Here is a 13319-nt window from a genome sequence, read left to right on the forward strand (position 1 = left end):
GACGAGAACGATGAGATCGAACGGTCTAGAGATGATGTACTTGTGTATATCACGTGTATACTCAATGTGATACACACGAAGATGAGGATGAGGATGTAAAAGAAAGAAACAAGCAAAGCAGCAGGGTGGCAGCAGAGCAGTGAGATCGCCCATCGCCAAAGAGACCCAGCAAAGGCCTCACATAGTTTCTACTCGACTGGGTCTTCGCGGCAGCTGCCAGTCGACGCCTTTCCTTGCCACCAACAATAAATTTAATACTAAAGCCATATATACCGTGACACACGTCAATACTAAATTATTAACGGCAGACGAGTCTCATCAAAATATATATATATATATATATATATATATATATATATATATATATATATATATATATATATATATATATATATATATATATTGTGTTTTAATGCATTTTTAATAAATTAAAACTCTCAAACAACTTTTATTCACGAATATTTGTTCTGTATTATATATGTGATATATATAATATCTGAAATTTTATTCAAATATCAAGTACTAGAATACCTTCATCCACTTTGGTAATCAATTTTTTTTTTTTTAATTTAAGTATTCTTGTTATTGCGAAAGTCGAAGTTTTTATTCGGAAATAGAAAAAAAAAAGACTTGGAATATTTATTTAGCAACAAAAAAATTTTATATAAAACATAAATCCCAGAAAAATTGAGTGTCTAAATTTGCACTGTAAAAAATCAGGAGTTAATTCGGAGTGATCTCGGATTTTATGTAAATCCGAATTCCCTCCGTCACGGAATTTTAGAGTTTCAGAAAAAATCACTCCGAATATGGAGTTCATAGGGAGTTAGTTTTTCCAATGGAGTGATTTGAAGTTTACTTCAATTCGCATTCACTCCGGAAATTATTTACAGTGTGAATACAAAACTGCGTAAAATTAGATCATAAAATATTTTATTTAAATTTATTTAGAGTGTAAAAATGAAAGAAGGCAAAGATTTATTTAAAAAATTTAAATGAGATGTTATAAATAGAATATTGATAATATGAATGATAACCTTCGCACACTAAGTATTCTGTCGATTTTAGTATGAATACATTTTGCGGATGCGAACAAAAGTCTTGTCATTAATTAGCAAATTGAATTTGTTGGAAGCAACAAATAGTTTGAAATTACAATAGAATTAATTAATTAATATATATTCGACTTATATATTTGGATATTGAATTTATACTAAATATATTTATACATGCATAATATCGTGTATAGAACTAACATAATCGTAATGTCGATATTCAAGCAAACATCCATATTCTCATTTTCAGAGAGAATTATATCACCAACAGTGTTTACGCAATCCATCCGATTATTTATACATCCGTACATATAAACGTAGATATGATGTTTTGTCAGAGCTATATATAACTGTTAAGAATAAAATTCACATATACATCTAACCATATATGCCTGTAGTAATTTAATTCAAATGTCAATCATGTATTTTCATAATAGACAAACAATTAATCTCTATTTCATTTAGTTACGTCGTTGATTACAAATTATACATTAGGAGTGAAGGTTTCGTGATGGTGAACACATTCCCTATTATCACAACACGTGGGATTCAGTATTCAACAGCTCGTACGGAAAATTAACGCTGAATACATTATTCAGAAAAAAAATATCATGCAGAGCTAATGTCAGCTATCGATCATTATTAATTATCTAATTAAAAAAAAAAAATATAGTAATTTATATATGGATACGTATATATATAGGAGGAGGGGCAAAACGGGGTACTTAAGAGAATACTGTTTTCGAGGACTCAAATATATGTAAAATCTTTTTTTTTTTAGTTCACGGAAAGAAAATTATGGGAAGTGTTCCTATGCGTTATTGGAATAGTTCCCATAATGGTATAGGAACTCTAGCTATACTATTATACACTGTGAAAAATTCCCATTAAATTTTACTATGGGTGCATTGTAACCCCGGACCATAAGAAAACTGGTACAAAATTTACAAGTATCCCATAGTAAACGGTATGCGCAGACGATACAATTGGGACCTATGCGCATACGTTTACTATGGGACACTTGTAAATTTTGTATCAGTTTTCTTATGGTCCGGGATTACAATGCAGCCATAGTTAAATTTAATGGGAATTTTTCACAGTGTAAGGATGTTTCCCATATATTATGGGAACCATCCCTATAATAGTATGGATACAATTCCCATGTCATTATGGGAACCATTCCCATAATGGTATGGGAACTATTCCCATAATGGTGTTGGAAGTATTCCTATAATATTATGGGAACTGTTCCCATAATGTTATGGGAACGACCCCTATAATATGGTAAAATTTTTTTTTTGCAAAATAGTATAAAAATTTTTTCAAAATTTGAGATTTTATCAAAATTTAAATTGTTATTTCCAAAATTTGAATTTTCTTGAATGTTGTGCGCTGACAAAAAATTTCTGTTAAAAATTTTGATGTTTTTTGCCAAATACTAATTTTTTTTCAATGTTTGAATTTTTGTTTTCATGTTCAATAATATTTCTGTGTATTGTAGAAGTGATTTTCACACTTTTCTTTTAATTAAAATTTTCGTGATAGTATGGAAACCATTCCCCTAATATTATAGGAATGATTCCCATAATGATATAGAAAATTTTCCAATTGCGAATAATTAATGGGAATAGATCCTATAATTTATAGGAATATTTCCTATATATTATGGGAATGATCCAGTTCAAAATAGTGCTCAATTATATTTACAAAAGTTATTTCGGAATCTTTAAAAAACATTTAAAAAAAAATTTTTTTTCATACAATTTCGAAGGTACCCTGATTTGTCCACCCTATTCCCCGTCTCATATATATACAAGAAATATGGCAATAGTGTTCGAATCGAATCAAACATTTGACTATAAAAAAAATTTGGTTATATTCGTAAGCTAATAAATTATTTGAAACTTTTCATACTTTTATCCGGATTCAAATAAAAATTTATAAACTTCTCTATGAAAAAATAAACTTTTGTATTCTTGATGCTCTCTATTTTTACTATTATAATTATATTTTAAAAGAATCTTAACTACGAGCTTAAAACATATAGTGGAAATAAAAAAAAAAAATACGTGAATATGAAGTATTAACTTGAAAAAAAAAAAATGATTTATGTTAATATTTCAATTTAATCCTTCAGTACTTGTGTAAACAGCGAGCTAGGTTGAAAAAAAATTTTATATTTATAGATTTGAATCTTTATGACATCAAGAATATAATTATCAAGTTAATTTTTGCGGGTCAGCTAGTCCATAAACATATAAATAAAATGGTTAATGCGCGGGTACTTGTAAAGTGCATTACACATTCTATTACACAGAATAATAATAATAATAATAATGGAGTAAATAAAGCAAGTACTAAATAAATAAATTACGGTATAAATTATAATAATGATTGTAAATCAATAAGCATATAAAAGACAAGAGTGGATGTACTTGTGTATACATATATATGTATTTGTATATGTATATTCTATAAAACTAAGTGAGCGCCGCTGTATCGGATAATATTGGTATTAGAGTATATAATATGGCAGTATAATAATGAAGAGGAAGTATTAAAGCCAAGGGCTTCGCGTTCGTTCGTTCGTTGGTTAGTTGGACGACGGGCAACCAACTTTGATTAATATACACTTAATTAAGGCCCTACGTCCCCAGGTATTGTTATTTGCTATCTACCGCTCACAGGGTACACACAAATGATTTACTAACAAAACTATATGTATATATATATATATATATGTATGTATATTTAGAACGCTTTATAATATATAATATTATATAGCGTCTCTTTATATCCTTTGTCGTCATCGTCGTCGTCGTATAAGCCACCGTGTCAGCTCATTTACTCTCGTATTATATGTTTCACATCCACAAAATAATATCGATTACATTATTAAATTTAAAGTCTGTCGTAATTAAAAATTTTTAAATTAAAAACTTGATATATAATGTGTTAATTTATATTTTTAAATTTTTATTTTTCGTCAACGGATATTGTTGAAATCGATATTAAATATAGTCTACATGGATATATATATATATATATATATATATATATATATGTGTCAATATAAATGATAAACCGTATTTAGTTTTCACGATACGATGAAAATGTCACGCGTACTGTAGAAATGGATATATATATATATATATATATATATATATATATATATATATATATATATATATATATATATATGTATATATGTGTGTGTAGAGATGGATAGAGAACGACGCGTATATTCTACGTGGGATGACAGGACACCGCGAATCATAATATTCTCACGCGTACAAGTGCACTTCCTGTTTTCACTAGCTCATCCGTTTTACGTTCAACCGAGTATAAACGTTTTCGATCAGCATCCAGGATGCATGACTGACTTTGCACCATCTCAAAACGCAATATCTGGTTTAGTAAAATGCCTGCCAATATATATATATATATATACCTAGCCTCGTATATATATATGGGTAATACATATGCGAGGGTAGTGAGAACACATATAAATATATGAAAAAGATATTATTGCGTTCTGTGGATCTAAAAAAAATTTTTTCTCAATACTTTATACAAATAAATGGATTGTGTGCTTATATAATATTTATAGATGTACCATTTTAAATAAAATGGAAGTATCTAAAGGTGACATCAAAATGCACCACTGAGGATTTTATTAGTTTATAAATAAACTGAAGGTAGAATTTTACGTGAAAATATATTTTCGGTCACCGATTTGATAATTTCAATATGTATGAAATTTACACATATTGTAAATCGGAGTAAAATGGTCACTTCGAAATAAATCAGTCTTGCAAAGGAAAAAAAAAACAATTGTCATTTTAATTTTTTAAAAACTGTAGGTAATTTGAAAAAAATACAATCTCTAAAGTTTCTGATCTTGATATCATTTTTTCGGAGCAAATCAAAACAGTCTAGTAAAAAATGATTTTTCTTATAATTGACGGGGGCGATTTTCCGAAATGCTATAAATAATATACAAAATTTTACTATAATACGTCATAAAAATGATTAACACACATACGATAAATAAAAATGTATTTTTTATTTTTGAATTATTCTACCTTGACCGGATCGGCCATTATGGTTTTCCCTACCCCACATATTTATTACATATTTATATTTGTTTAATAAAAAAAAATATTGTTTACCTCCAGCTAAATATTTTTTCATTAACTATTTTTTTGGATGCTCGTTATATTTATTTTTTGTCACTCAAATATTTATATAAAAAATATGATTTTGAAGTTAGCAGACAATGAGTAATCTTCGGATTTTTTTTTCAACAAATCAATTGCGAAAAAACAAAAACTAAAAAAATGCACATGTGGGAAAATAAAAAATCTGTAGGTGCAATTTTTTCAAATATTTTTTTTTTTTTCTATAATTTATTGTTTAAAAAAAAAGTCCAAAAATTATTAGACGTCGGCTAACTTCAGTATCATATAAAAAATGCATTCTTAATTACAACAAAAACGCAAATAAATCGGGAAAATTTTTATAAATTTAAGTCGTTTAATTATTTAGAATGTTTTACGGTTTATCGAGATTCTTATCCAGCTAATCTATATGAGCTTAGTAAATCTGCTTTATCATTTTTTTAAATTACAAATATTTTAATTACATTAAAATACAATGATTTATTATTTGTAATATTCATTAATCATAATTATGATTTATAAAATATAAAACATTTCAATATTAACGAATCATTGATTCAATGATTCGAAAATATGATATGCATTTTTAAATTGTGAATTTGTAATGCCATTAAATTAAATAAATGCATCGATAAATTAGTATTAAAAATTATCAAAGAGAATGCATTTCAATCAGCTAATTTTTTTTTTTGTATGTATCCTTTTTACATAATTAAAAAAAAAAAATTAATTTTTGTAGCATCAGGAAAATTGCATGTCGCAAAAACAGACAAGCTTCTGTCTGTTGATGGCACGTAGAAAAATAATATAATATGTAATTTATAAACTCTGCTATATATAACGCATATTATCTAGGAAATATCATATAATTTATTTGATAAAATAAATAAAAATTGAATTTATCTATTTAAGAAAAAACTTTATTCTGCGTAAATTAATCGTGTAGTGAAAAAATAAAAAATTCTGAGATACAATAAATGAACAGAAATTGCAACTCGAATCACGTGTAATTTAACGAGTAGATTGTTAAAGTTAAAGCGTAATGAGTTGGAAACAAACTGTTAATAACATTCGAAATGTAGACGAGGGAGTAGAGAGAAAAGTAGATACGGAGTAGCAAAAAATAAATGAATAAATAATGAAAAAGAACAAGTATATGTTATTCCCGTTTTCTTCTTCCTCGGTTTTTTATACTCTCATTTTATCTTTTAATGCGGGTGCTGAGGACGTCACACTGTAACGTACGTAGGAAACAGTCTCAGGTATTTTTCTGTATAGTCCCGTGTCAGTGGATCCAAAAAACAAACGGTTTTAAGTGGGTTGTCCCTCATTACGTTGGCACTCCACTCTTCCCGGTCATTCGCCCCTTATTTTTCGATTCTCCCTTTTCAGTTATAAATTTTAAATAATAAATTTATACAACCTACGTTTATATCATAACCGAAAAATACGTTTTTCATTATTTTTTAATCCATTTAAATAGAATAATTTTATTTATCAAATTTATTTTATTTTTATATGAATTAAAATGAATTTTTTATTTTCATCTCTATAAAAATGTATATAATTTTGAAAAATTATTTTTTGTTCAGCCTTAATCAAAATTTTACATTACCCTGAATTTTTCAATGATCGCGTTATAGGGTAGACGTATCGTTTTTGACCACTTCACGGCCAGTTTTGAATACTTGAGAAATGTATTCAAAATTTTAAAAAATTTGGTCTTTTTTAAACAAAAAAAAAAAGGAAATTTTATATCAATAGGACCAGGATTTTTGCGTTAATTTAAAACAATTAAAATTAAATAGTGTGAATTTTTTATATTACGGTGAAAATATTGGTCTTATCAAAAAAGTTTTCAAACAAAAGTTGTAGGAAATTTGATTTTATAAAAATAATGTCTTTTATGATTTTCATATACGACTAATATTTTCACCGTAATTTAAAAATTGAAATTCATAATGAACGATTCAAATTTTTGTTAATTATGAAAATCTTAATTTTTAAATTACGACTTTCTTATTAGTCTTAAGAAAAAATTATAAGAGACATTTTTTTTAGAAAATTAAATTTGCTACAACTTTTGTTTAAAAACTTTTTTTATAAGACCAATATTTTCACCGTAATATCAAAAATTTGACACCATTAATTTCAAAAATAAAGCAAAAATCTTTTCCTCAGTCATCGCACTGAAACTCATCGTGAACTCGACGGTAACCACAAGAATTTTTAACAATTTATACTAAATGATTTTTAATAGCGAGTTTAAAAAAAAATTTCAAAATGATATATATATATATACATTGTTTGATGAGAATGGATTTGAAAAGAAAATAAAATGTGTGGAGGCTACGAACCGGTATATGAATAAGATGTCATGCGAAATGCATTCGATACGTGTTACGCACTCAACAATGTACTCACTTGAATTTTATTGTGTTTGAATATTCTCTACAACAATAAACAATTTATATGATCCCGAAAAAAAAAAAATAAAGCTAAATTTAATACACTAACTGATGAATAATTTTGACATATGTAATATTTAAACGGGTATAAAGTGAAAAAAAATGTAAATGCGCTTTTGGAAAATGATTTATTGCAAGTGTATTTTTACAATCGACAAACCTCATTGTCAAGTTTTATCTGCATATAGTGTATAAACAAAATAAAAATTTAAAATCCCTCAATAATAGGATCACAGGCATTAGAATGGATTATGGAAATCCCTCGAATGCAAATCTGCGAGCGATACATATATACTAAATATATGTAACAGCATGAGTAGGAAAGAGCAATAGCCATGTGTAATTTCTTTTTTGCGTGCTAGATTCGTATCACGTTAGTAACGTCGCCATTTTTATCATTTCAGATAATAGAACAACCACTCACACCCAGTCTACAGAATTAACGATTGACAGCCATCACGTAAGTGTCCACTTATTATAAATACATAACTGCTAATTTCAATTTTTAATTTTTATTCTTCAATTATTTAACATAAAAAATAACAAAAGCTAAACATAACATTTATGATATCAGAAAATAAATTTATTTAAAAATGAAAACTAAAAAAAAAATAAAACGGCATAAAGTCTCTCGTTCGCTTTCAAAGTTGAATGGCGTACAGTGAGAGCGATATAGTATAGAGGTAACTTTAAATCCACCCGCTCAGTAGATCGTACATTTTCGCGAGTTATAAGATCGCGATCCGGCTTGTTTATGCGATTGCCGAGATAGAAGGTGGCCTCTTTTGTCCGGGGGTGGTTTTCACCAACATACTCACCCATTTATACCCACACATACTTACATATACGGTATACATACATGTACACATATGTACATCTTCAGACCATATACTAGATACGGTGAAATAAATTTAGTCGCGCGATACCTTCCAACACAACACAGAGCAGCGTGTCTAGGTAAATTCACCGAGACGCAAATTCGTGCTACTTTATCGTCTCATATATTACAAGCTACGAAATGCAAAAATTAACTGCGTCTATAAATAAATCCTGTAAAAATAAAAAATATAAATTATGAGGGTAAAAAATTTTTTCACTGATACATCAGTCATTTCTCACGTGAGACACTGAGTGGAAAAGACCTTGGGTATGTTATCTCAAACTCGCAAGAAGTACTTTTAGTTGTCCATAAGACTGAATCCTAACGGTATCCTCGTACCTCTTATTCTTTTTGTTCCTCCATACTCCTTTACCCACCACTCAGCCTCTTTACTCTCGCGCTTTGGTTGATTTGGTGGCCAGTACAGAGATACCGAACGCATTTGCCAGTCGCCTTACCCGTGAAAGAGACAACGCCAGCGTGTTTAAGATTAAACAGACTGAGTACCGACGAGAAAGAGAATGAGAATTGTAAAGACAACCACGGAGTACTACTACGCCGACGATGATGATGACGACCGGGACTGCGAATGCGAAGACAAGACGAAGATGACTACGACAGGACGTAGGATGATGCGCAAGAGAGCGCGCAGATCAGTTATGGTCCAAGTGGGAGAAGAATCGGGTTTACGTACATACGAGTAATGTCATCTTAGTGTTGGTAGTCACCGTCGTTCCTATCCGTAGCTCTCTCTGTCCTGTAGTAGTCTAACTAAAGTGGGAGAAGAGGAAAGCGTTCAGTTCACAATCGGGTTCTGCAAGCTAACAGAGCACAGAAGACTTTGCAGAGTGAGATCGAGTACAGTATAGAGGTAAAGCAAGTACAGACATAACGTGAATACGAATAGTCACTTGTATATATATATACATATATACAAATATATGTATGAAGTGTAGACTGTAGAGTGTGGAGAAGAGTTTGGTTGTGAGTGAGAGAGCATATATATATATATATATATATACATATATACTGTACCGACAACCAACGACCGGGTCGAGCGGCAACGCCGGGTTACCTTTCACTAGAGTGGGGGTAAAACACTCTTGTGCTGCGTGGTGGGGATGAGCGACGCTCTTTCGCCCCGCTGGTGGTTAGTTTCGCCGCTGACGCAGTCAAGAGCGGATCGGACTCATCGTTCGTCTATTTAAATAAATATATATCGCGACATATATATTATATATAAATATCTAAAATAACAACCAGTGTAATTAATTTATAATAAAAAAAATGTAATAGTATAAAATTTAAAGTACGACTCGTAAACCGTGAAGCTGCACTGGATTCATGCAGTTTATTTTTCAAAATCTTAAACTCTGGATTATATATATTTATTGGATTTATTTTATTATTTTAACGAATAAGGATTAAGGAAACGTGAGTGCTAGAGTGTGTGAAGTGTTGAACTGTGAAGTTTTTTGTTTTTATTTTTATTATTTTAATGGGATACTGCCGGTGAGGAGTGAAATTGTTTCGTTATACTGAATATTAATTTAAAAAATGATTGCGGCTGGTGTCGGCTGTGTGCCAGTGGGTTTATGTTAAATTAAAAACCGAGGGTAGAGATTCTGCTGGTGGGTTTATATAGAAGATAGAGGATTGTATTGAGTTGGATTTTATTTGTATATTAAAGTTTGAGCTCAGTTGCGGCAAAGTACAAAGAAACACTGCAGGATATCTTTACCTTGTGTGAGGATTGCAGGCCGCTACACATTCTCCGACCATCACACGCTGCCTGTCCTTACTATACTGTGTAGTGTTGTATGCTTGTACCAGTACCGTAAATTTAACACTTTGTAGTTGTTATATATACATATATTTGTTCTGACCGATGGATGTCTAGTCTTGCTGGTGGATTTTTTTCCCATTACCTGGGGACTTGGTAGCAACTGGTCCTGGGATTTTAGTTGACGTTAGTAAAGTTTCAGGCCAACGTGCATATTGTTGTGTATATTTTTATTTATATTTTAAATTCAAATATTTGTTTAAATACAAGTGATAGTGATATATATTTTTAAGTTGGAAAGTATGTGCGCCAATTTTTCTGGATTCATTCAACCAGTGAGTAATTTTTTTATTTTTATTTATTTAAATGTTTAAGAAAATTTTTTCAATGATTTTTTAAAATTTTTTGTGTCGTGAAAAGTGTTTTTTTTTACTTTTTATTTTACTGATATAAAAATAATAGCAGGTCTATTGTATGTGTATATAATTATTATGTTCGTGGAAAAAAATTTTTCATGCGAAAAAATAATTTTATGTGTGATGTCATTTTTGTCCTGGGAAAAGTTTTATTTTCATTTACATTGCGAGGAAATTATAAATATTCTCATTTTGTGTTGTCTTCAAAATATATATAGATGTACATACATATGTATATATATTTTTTAAATTTTAATTTCACTCTAAAATACCTGGAATGCTCTCGAAATGAAGATCGCGATTTGAGCGCCATTAATTTTTGGAGCGCGCGAATTTTTAAAATTTCAAAAATTAAAAAATCAGCTCTAGTCTTTTAAAATTATTTTTCTCTGAAATTTTTTAGTGTACGTGAATAAATTTATCTGCCAATGAACTGACAGGAATTTTAAATAGCCGCGAATATTTAAAAAAATTTATATTTCGAGTAAATCTCCATAGTTATAAATTCTACTTCAAGTTAATAAATAATGATTTGATCGATAAAAATTTTAATTGACAAGTTTATTTCATTTTTATCATCAGCGCAAATTTACTGATTTAAACAAACTTTGCTGCAATAATTATTGCTCTCTGATTAATCATGAGAATTTCAGGAAACATAAAATTTTGTCCAAGTTCATATTAATATTCAACGGCCACTGATATTTTTTTGCTTAATACTCGAGACTTAAAAGCGGCTACTGTTTTACTATTTTTAGGCAAACAAAAATAATAATATAAAAAATGAATTGGTGATTTCAAAATTTTAAGTTTGAAAAATTCGCGCCACAAAAATCTTTTGATTTAATTTCAGTTTTTAAACTCTTTGGATTTCGATAATAATAAAAATACGAGTGAGTGATATGTTTAAAAAATAGCATAAATTATTATGTGTATATATGTATATACATATATATTTAAATATATGTTATAAAGACCGTCGGTAATTTTTTGGAGTAAATAAAAATTGATTTTCATTAAAGTAAGAAAAAAAAACAAAGTAATACAACAAATAAATAAAAATGACAGTAAAAATGAAGCAAAATAAGAAATTTATAAAAAATATATAATATGTGGAATTTTTGATACGCGAATAAAAACTAACGGTTAAGACGGGCTGATTGCAGCGAAACTTATCCCGTATCCCATCGATGATGTTCCTGACTCAGCTTTTTTCTCTCTTAACCGCAGCATAGTAATATATACATATTATTATTATATATACATATAATATGTATATGAATATATAGATGTATATACAACAGCACCTTTCCCCTTTGAGAGATCTCTTGTTTAATAAGAAAGAGAATCTCTTCTCTATAACAACCATCTGTCTATCGTCATCTTGTTCCTCTTAAAATCTTACTTGGTTTATACGTCACACAGTACAGTCTCACCTTTGATCTTTTTTTTTTTTTTTTTTTTCATTATTATTATTTTTTCTGTTAACAAAACACAAGAGTGAAAAGAAATTTTGTTGTACTCTACGCTACACAAGGATCTTAGAGCTCATACGCTGAGATTACGAGAAGGGTCAATGATACTTTTCAATGTTATTAAAGATAACCGACCTTTTGTGTGGTTTAACTTAAAAAACCATATAATAATAATAATGATATATGTTCTATACAATATAGGATAATATTTCTGTACACACTTATCTTTTTGGTATCTAATTTTAGTTGGAAAATTTTTTTCAATCCGCGTCTGGTTTATGTTTGGAAAATATTACTTCTTTTTAGTATAGTATTGTTCGAAACAGGAAAACGGTTACAAAATATGAGAATAAATTTAAACAGACCTTCTATTTTACTTTTGAAGAATAGGTTTTCTATTTCAAATGGCTATAAAAAAAATTTCATGCTTGAGAGCAACATTAGATTTTTAGATATATAGATTCTGAAGTTAGCAGACATTTTAAAATTTTCGGATTATTTTTCAACAAATCAATTACAACAAAAAAAAAAAAAAAAAATTTGCACATGTAGAAAATTAAAAAATCTATAGGTGCAATTTTTTTAAATGTTTTTTTTTTTTTTTTTTTTTTATAATTTATTGCTTTGAAAAAAAAATCCAAAAATTATTAGACGTCGGCTAATTTCAGAGTCATGAATGTAGCAGACATCAGACAAATTTAAAAGAAAAAATAATATTGATAAAATATGCATTTAATAATTTAAAAATTTTTTTAATGCACTTTTTTTAAAAATTTTATTTTATTAATTATTTACTTTATTCATTAATACTTTTAAATTTGTCTGTCTGCTACATTCACCTTCATAAATACATTACGAAAAATTTTGTTTTTGTTTAAATTTGAATACATATTTAAAAAAAAATAAACTAAAAATTGATTAATATAAATACAAATTATTGAAAAAAAAAATTATTTTCGGAGCAGTCTAAATTATTAAAAAAAAAAAAAAAAAAAAAAAATTTTTGTTTTAAATTCAAGGCTGTAAATAAAATTTATTATTATAAACCCAAGCAAAAAAAA

At 28.4% G+C, this 13319-nt stretch overlaps 1 protein-coding gene across 9 annotated transcripts in view; it reads left to right on the forward strand.

Moving 5' to 3' along the window:
• Positions 1-13319, forward strand: part of LOC103574142 (latrophilin Cirl) — a 211846-nt gene that overhangs the window by 106481 nt on the left and 92046 nt on the right. For 7 of the 9 annotated variants that reach the window (XM_008553520.1, XM_008553518.1, XM_008553522.1 and 4 more), the window contains exon 1: positions 9752-10702. The gene's annotated coding sequence lies outside the window, so the exon portion shown is untranslated. Of the gene's footprint in view, positions 1-8108; positions 8165-9751; positions 10703-13319 lie in introns of those variants that run through there. The other 2 variants (XM_008553519.3, XM_053740374.1) reach the window with 1 other exon arrangement.

This window comes from Microplitis demolitor, chromosome 7 (assembly GCF_026212275.2).
Source record: "Microplitis demolitor isolate Queensland-Clemson2020A chromosome 7, iyMicDemo2.1a, whole genome shotgun sequence".
NCBI classification, from domain to species: Eukaryota; Metazoa; Arthropoda; class Insecta; order Hymenoptera; family Braconidae; genus Microplitis; species Microplitis demolitor.